Consider the following 8,617-nt stretch of genomic DNA (forward strand, 5'->3'; position numbering starts at 1 on the left):
CAAAAGTGTCAAGGTCACCAAAAAAAAAGGGGCGGGGGAGATGGAGAAACTGTCACAGATGGGAGGAAACCATGAAGTCCTAGCAACTGAATGTAATTCAAGTTCCTGGCTTTGATATGATCCATTAATAGAAAAAAAGGTAAAATGCAAATAAAGCCTGTAGTAAATTGATAGTATTGTACCAATATATTTTTTTAGGTTTTATCTTTATACCATGCTTATGGTAACATTAGGAGAGGCTAAGTGAAAGGTATATGGTGAAGCTCCATACAATTATTGTAACTCTTCTGTGAGTCTAAAATTTCAAAATGAAAAATAAAAACAAAACAAATCCCCCAAAACAGCATCTCTTTTCTCATGTCACACACTGTGAATAAGCTGAAAACCCAGTGCTCTCAACTGAAGGCAGCCATAACAAAGTCCATTACTTCGGGCTCCATATCTGCAGAAAGAGCAGCTGCTCTGTGGGGTATATAAAAGTCCCCAAAATATATTGTTGACTTGATATTGGATGGGAGTTTTACAGCTTCACAGATAGGCAAACATCTTGACCAATAAGCATAATGAGATAATGCAAAATGAATTAAAATCCCCAAATATTCAGCAGGCCTTCATGTAGAGTTCTAATATAATGAAGGGTACCAGAATATGCCACCTCAAAATATGCCTCTTTGGCATAAGGATTATTTTGAGCTAATGGCCACTGAGAATCAGCAGAGGCAAGAAAAACTCTAAGAACAGGGCACAAGTTTTCATTTTGTAAAGGAAATTTACATTTATAAAGGAAATGTAAGAGGACTCTTCATAACACTCATAAATGGAAAAGGCAATGACTTAACTCTGCATAACAAACCTTACTAAACAACCTCAGCTGTCCATACTATTCTTTGTCTTCGTCCCATAACTTTCATCCCCAGTCCAGAAGCCCCAGACCTCTTTCCTTTTGTTTACCCTAACATGGTATATAAGCCCAAATCCAGCTCTTTGGGTTATTCATCACTGAGTGCTCCCATATATATTTGTGGATGACGACATGCATGTTAAATTTTTTTCCCCTTATTAGTCTGCCTTTTGCCAGTTTAATGTATAGGACCCCTACAACATACAACATTCACAGTGTAATTTAGATTATGATTCTCATTTGAAAGATGAGGAAACTGAGAGACCAGTGAAATTCCTGGACTTTAAGTGATAGAACTTGTTAACATAAGATTTCCATCTGCTACATTTCCTGTGATACCTGCTGCTGACATTACTAGAATTTAAATAATGGGGATATCCTCAAAGATCCAGGTTGCTTCTTGTTGTAAAATATTTTCAAAATAAAATTAGCTTATTTAGGAATTTATAATAAACTGCCAGTTATTCATTGATTATGACCAACTATGATTTGTAGTTAAATTAACTGTATGAAAACATTCCCAAAATTATTTTTTTGAATATGTTTCCTTGTGATTCTTCCCCCCCCCAGACTTTTTGAGGTATAATTGACAAAAATTATATATATTTAAGCTATACAATATGATATTTTAGTGTATACACTGTGAAATCATTAACAGAATCAAGCTAATTAACATACCTGTCACTTCACAGTTACTTTTTCTTGTGTGTATGTGGTGAGAATACTTGAGAACCACTCTCTCAGCAAATTTTAAGTATGCAGTACATTATTATTAACTATAGTCAACATTATTATTAACTACAGGTTTCCAGAACTTCTTATAACTGAAGGTTTGTAACTTTTGACCAACATGCCTCCTTTCCCCCCACATCCCACATCTTTGTGATTCTAATTACCTCCCCAATACCCCTCTTTCCTCACTACTTTCAAAGAGTCTGTTAGATTGGGAGTAGTGATGTAGAATCCTATCATTAGTGTGCTATTTGGTCACTGCATGGAATATTTTTATATTCCTTACACATCTCTACCTAGGTCTCTCTCCATTCCATACTTCTTAGTTTGCCTAGGTATTCTACCATATTTTGTTTTGTTTTTTACTATTCCAACCCAAAGAAAGTTCTACTTCTTCAACACCTCAAACCATGTTTAACATCTGTACAAAATGTACATATCACTTAGCATTTGATTTTTGCCAATCTTATATAAAAATGCTGTATATACACTTCCAACTCTTTGAGATCAGACTGATTTTCTTTGTTCATTGGACATGCAAAACTTAAAAAAAAATCTGTTGTCATTATCTGTCATCAAGTCATAAAGTAATAACAAAGAGTTTAACCTTTCAAATAAACATGGTCAAAGCATGAGCCTAATAACTGGAGGTGATGGTGGTGGTAATGGATATCATGAGGATGAATTGCAATTTTCTTCTCGGCAATAAAATTATATGTTTCTTTTTAGGTAATTAAAAGGTAATTTTCATAGTAAAATTTAGAGGCTGTGTTTAAATTTTTCACAGCTTACACATAGAAGGCATCACTAGTTTCCCTGATGTAAAAGGCAAAGGACTCGCTTCTCCTCTCAACTACGGTGAGCTACATCATTAATGCCACACATCAGACTTTAGAGAGTCATTTCCCATTTAATCTTCCTAGCTTTTCCTTAGAATTCCTCTCCACATTTCCCACTTGAGCTGATATTTTATATTGCTTCAGCTCAACACAAGAAGTTAACTTGGGTATAGGAAATGTTCATTTTTTTTTAAATGAAAGTATTTTGCTTAGAAGGATGATTTAAAAAGGGCTCAGATGGATTCAGTGAGAGTATATGCTTTGATATGTTAAAAGAAATCTGCTTCCCAAATAAGATGAGATGTTTTTGAAAAAATGCAAATGACCTCATACTGATATATGTTGTAGTGAGTATACTATTGGATGCTTTTTAAAAGATTTTCAGCATGGAAAGAGAGATCTGGAAGGTAGTAGAAAGCCAAGGAATCTCACAAATGCAATTCTAATAATCCTTAGCCTGAAAAATGTGGGAATCATGCTTCAGAAATAGAGTGCCATTTCTAGAGGTAAAAGCCATTTACTTCAAGTGCTTCATATTGCATACAGGAAAAAAATGACAAAAGCCAACACATATTTTGCCACTCCCCACTCCAATAAACATGGCAGATATAACATCAAAAAAATTTTTAGTGTTCATTTGCAGTTAATCCTTGTCTCCATCTCTAGCTGTAGAGAACCACCTATCTGCTTTCCCTCTCTATATAAATTTGCTTTCTCTGTTCATTTCATAAAAATGAAATGATGTAATATGTGGTCTTCTACCTCTGGCATTTTTCACTTAGCATAATGATTTTGAGGTGCATCCCTATTGTAGTGTATGTCAGTAGTTTGTTCTTTTTATTGATATATTGTATTCAGTTGTATTAATGTAAAATATTTTGTTTATATATTCATCACTTGATTGACATTTGGATTGGTTCTAATTTGGAGCTATTATGAATAATACTCCTATAATTATCTTAGTGTGGGCATATATTTAATTTATCTTGGGCAGATTCCCAGGTGTGGAAGTGCTGGGTCATATAATATATTTGTGTTTAATTTTTTAAGAATGCCAGGTTCCACATTTAGTATTCCCATTTAAACATTTAACCATCAATGTGTGAGGGTTGTAGTTTCTCTACATTCCTCCTAATTCTTTTTGTTGTCTATAATTTTGAGTACATCTATTCTAGTTGGGTGGGAGGTGGTATCTTATTATTGTTTTATTTTCCATTTCCATGTTACTAAAGGTATTGTATATCTTTTAATGGGCTTAATAGACATTCCTATAATTTCATTGTTGAAATGCCTAGGCAAATCTTTGCCTATTTTTTTAATTTGAATTTTTTGTCTTACTATTGACTTTAAAAATATTTATATATTCTGAATGCAAGTCCTTTATCAGATAGATGATTTGCAAATAATTTCTCCCAATTTATGGCTTATCTTTCTTTTCTTAATGGTATCTTCTGATAAAATCCTTTATCAATTTTTCTTTTATTGATTTTATTTTAGAATTATACTGAAAAACTCTTGTCAAATCCAAGTACCTAAAGATTTTCTCTTTTGTATTCTTTTAGACATTTTATCATATTAGCTCTTCATTTAGATCGATGATCCATTTTGAATTAATATTTATGTATAGTGTAAGGTAAGGTTTAATTTCATCTTTTTGCATGTCGATGCACATTTGGCTAAGTATTTTTTGTTGAAAAGACTTGTCTTCCATTAAATTGTCTTGACACCTTAGTCAAAAATCGATTGACCCTAAATACAATGCTTTCTTCTGGTCTCACAATTCTGTTCCATTGATTTATGTGTCTACCTTTATGCCAATACCACACTGTATAGTGTAAAAAATCCAGAAATAGTAAAAATTAAAATCAGACTGGTAAAATAGTAGTAGTAATTTTATTTTATATAAAAGAATGCTTTGCAAACTGGGAGTCTTCAAATCCAAAACTGATATGAAGGTCAGAGCATGATGTTACAGGATGGCTTATAAAAATGAAAATGAGGAAGTTGTTTAACCTTTACAATGGTTGTTACAGTGGGGGTTTCCAGAAGGCAGGAGATTGGTTAAAAGTAATTATGTTACACCATTTTAGGAAGATGGCTTGTTTCTTTTATAATTATCAGAGCCATTTACAAGAAATTAAAATAAGTTAAGTCTCACTTATGTTCATGAAATATGTTAGATTTAGTTTTGCTTGTAAGGCTTACTTGGTTTTTGTCTGCTTGGGGGATTTTCAAGCCTGATCTCCATTTTATTTTATTTTAACAATTGTAAGTTTTGAAACCAGACATGTAAATTCTCACCTTTCCCCCTCTTCCTCCTCTTCCTTTTTCTCTTTCTCAGCACTTTCAAGATGCTTTTCATTTGTCTTCTGCCCTTATGTCTTTTTTCCTCTTGTGACAACTCAGTCATTTTTTTGTTTGTTTCCTGTATATATGTATATATGTCTTTTTCTCTGGACACTTTCAGAATTGTCTCTTCATCTTGTGTGTGTGTGTGTGTGTGTGTGTGTGTTGTTTGCTTGGAAAATTTTCAGCCAAAATTTCTTCCAGTATTTCTTTCATCCCATTGTCTCTCCTCCTTCTGGGTCTTTAATTATACAAATCTTAGGTCAATTATTTGTTTTTCGTGGATATTATATCTGTTTTCTTTTTCCTTTTTGGATAATTTTCACTGCTCAATCTTTACATTTACTAATACTTTCATGTGCTACGTTCATTCAGTCCATTAAAATTATTTTGCATCTCTGTTGCCATTTTTTTATTTTACATTTTTAGCTGAAATTACTCATTTTATCATTCATGCTGTGTACATTTTTTTTGTTAGATCCTTTATTGTATAAGTATCATTTTAAAGTTCCTCTTGGATAATTTCAACATTTAGGCTGTTTCAACTGTTGATAATGGCTCACATCTTTTTTTAAAATCATCTCATAATCTTGATTGAATAGAAGCATTATGTGGAAAAGAATTGGAAAGAATGAAGTAAATAATATGTCTATACTTGTACAGGGCTCTTTTGTGCACCCCATTACAACTGAGAAAAAGCTACTGAGTCTATCTAGTCTGTTTCTGAGCTTGGTTTGGTCTTTGAGTTACTCCGTAGTTGACTCAGTCTATCTCTGTTCTCACTTTAATTAGATTCAATTAAACAAATAATTCAAATGATTTGAGGGTGGAATCCCAACCTTCCCTTTAGTAGGGCTTGGCATGTGAGTGCTTAGAGGTTTTGTCTCCTTTCTTCTCTTCTTCAGTATTCAGCTGAGCCTGTATACTGTTCTCTCAAAACTCTACTGCCTCTTCCAGCCATGGGCTACCATTGACTAGGTCCTAGTGTAAGTTAGAGAGTGCCTGGAGTGATTCTCTCTGTCCTCGTGCCCCTCTTCCAGGCTCAAGTACCCTGGAACACCTGCTTTTTTAGCCCATGGTGGCAGAGGTGGTTCTCTCTTATCACTGCCCGCATGACTCACAGATAGTGACTATCTTGTACTGAGTCTAAATACCTGAAAGTTTACCTGAATATTAGTCAAAACTCTTCAACTTTTCTACATTAAAATCATTTGCAATAATCTTTACAAGCATTATCAGAATATTCTCTCTTCCCTCTAACTCAGTAACTACTTCCTTAATGTAATCTTTACCTGCCAATAAACCTATACATTTATTTACTTAATTATTCAAGTTTATTAAGCACTTCTTATATATCAAGTTCATATTAAATACATTGATAAGTAATATGTGATATCTAAATCTAGGAAATCAGTAGTCACATGCTTGTAGAAAAAATATTAAATCAATACTTATATTCTATCATCCAGATTATAGTTCATAGTACATACCATTAAAAACTTTCATTTTTTATGTATATGATTTTTTTTTACTGAACAAGTTCAAAGTGTTTAAAAGTAGAATACTTTTCAATTAGCAATAATCGCACCTCGGATAAACCTCATTGGCTACGATACTGCCACTGCACAAAGCTAAAAGTAGAATACTTTTAAGAGAAGACACACAGTGTTTCCTCCACACTCTTGCAACATCATTATTTTGTTCTGTATATAGCAGATAATTATGGAATAGATAATTACTCCTCAAGTCTAGTATAGCAGAACTGTCATGGTCCTGGAAGCTGTATGGTTTGAAAACTAGATAATCAACAATTATGGAATACTTCTATCTACTAAAGTTTACAACATATATTGAAAGGTATAAGATGTGGCCACTGTGATCTTTCCAGCTGTATTGTAAATTGGCAGATTAAGAGCTGTAGCAAAATAAAAATTTTATATTTTCAACTCCAACTCCACATGTTAAAACAGGAAAACTGAGGTCTAGTTTACATTTATCCAGAGATATATAATTAACATATGTTTAATATTACATATTTATCCAGGGATATATAATGGTATTATTAAAATAGTAAATATTAAAGTTACCTTTATTTTGTGTTTTAGGTATTTTATTCTACTAGGTGATTCAGGGGCAGAAATTAAATCAACAATTAAATTAAGAATTACTTATATTCCTACATTTTGTATAATGTATATTATACTAATATATGTCTATGTTGGTATATATCTAGGGCAGTACTACTTGCCACACCTCATACATGTGTAAGAAATGCCCAGCACAATGTAAGGCCATATATAAATTCTGTTAGTCATGAGACACGGTAATAATAAAAAAAAATAGGAATTATGAATATAGATTAAAAATATGTTGTCTTGAAAGTTGGATAATTTATATTCTTGTTCTCCAGAAATTATTTATGATGCACAGAAGGTATAGTCTCATGGATTCTTGTCATTACATGGTTTTCCTGTATTTGTTCATTATAGCTTGATTTCACTTCCTAAAGTTGTTCTCTTGTGATCTTCAGCTTTTTTGACTCCCTAATTTTTACTTAATAATCTGACCTTTTTTTAGTTAGCCATCTTCCAGTAAGTAGCCAGTATTTTACTCTGAGTTACAGAAAATGTCATCATATGCATACTGTTAAGTGGCTGATGTATAAAATAATGCTGTCTCTATCTGCTATTATATGTATGGCTTCATTCAGAATATTATATTCAAAAAAAGAAAGTTCCTGAAAGACTGTCACTCCTATTCTGAAATCATTCACAGTATCAAGCTCAGAACTGAAATCATAGTTGGTACTTGATACCAACTTTTGAAGGGGTATGGAAGGGACATAAAACCTTCCTTTTCTGGAGTAGAAAATAACTGCTCCATATATATTGAGTTTAAGAACCATTATATCAAAATAGAAAAATTTTCATACACTGTAAAATTCATTACAGTGGAATTATCTCTATCAGTGAATTAAAATCTATCACATTAGTGATCTGAAAATATGCCCCAAACCTAGGAAAGTTTTTCCTCTCACTGCAATGAGTTTACCCACTCATTTATTTATTTATTTATTTTGTCCAACGCCTACTCACTCTTCAGACCAGTTTAAATGCCACCCTAATATGATGTTTTTCCTGAGTTTCCCAGGTAGTTGGCATATCTCTGCCAAGATTCCCAAGTACTTCCTGCATCTGTATATCATTAGCCATGTTGTGTACATGTTTTTAAATCTTTAATCTCTTCTATCATTTTTATCTTTAGTACCTTGAAATATGCCTAATAAAATAAACTGATAGAGAGAAGTCACTTCATAATGTTTGCTGAATTACTGAATAGATACAAATGGAATAAACCTTTCAACAGGCTCTAATTCTCTTTGTTGTGTAAGTTTCAAAAATTCAATTTTATTAGTTCTTGTGAGCTAACCCTGGTCTATTAGACTATTAAGACTAACAACCTAATTTAAAAGATGTATCAAAACACAGTTGGGTCATTGATGAAGAGAAAATTTCTGACAACATTTACATGAAAAAGAAAATCTCTTTCTTATGGATAAGAGCTCATCCCACAAAGTCAATACAATATATATGTGTACAGAAAGCTACAGTGAGAATTCAAGAAATTCCTAGATTTGGAAATTATTATATCTTCATTTGTCGGAATGAAAGTGTTTAACCTTCTGTCTCTGATATGCAAATATGTGTGTATATATGTAAAATAATATTCAGCATCTTTCCTAGGCCAATGAGAAAATATCTTTCTTTTTTCTTTTAATTTGGCACACACATTTAATGCC

At 32.5% G+C, this 8,617-nt stretch overlaps 1 non-coding gene across 1 annotated transcript; it reads right to left on the bottom strand.

Annotated features, from left to right (window-relative positions):
• Positions 1 to 6,314: 6,314 nt before the first annotated feature.
• Positions 6,315 to 6,451, bottom strand: LOC118004826. Its single transcript, XR_004677707.1, has one exon. It is a non-coding gene; the product is annotated as a U4 spliceosomal RNA (small nuclear RNA).
• Positions 6,452 to 8,617: the final 2,166 nt, after the last annotated feature.

This window comes from Mirounga leonina, unplaced genomic scaffold, assembly GCF_011800145.1.
Source record: "Mirounga leonina isolate KUSES-001 unplaced genomic scaffold, KU_Mleo_1.0 Mir_93, whole genome shotgun sequence".
NCBI classification, from domain to species: Eukaryota; Metazoa; Chordata; class Mammalia; order Carnivora; family Phocidae; genus Mirounga; species Mirounga leonina.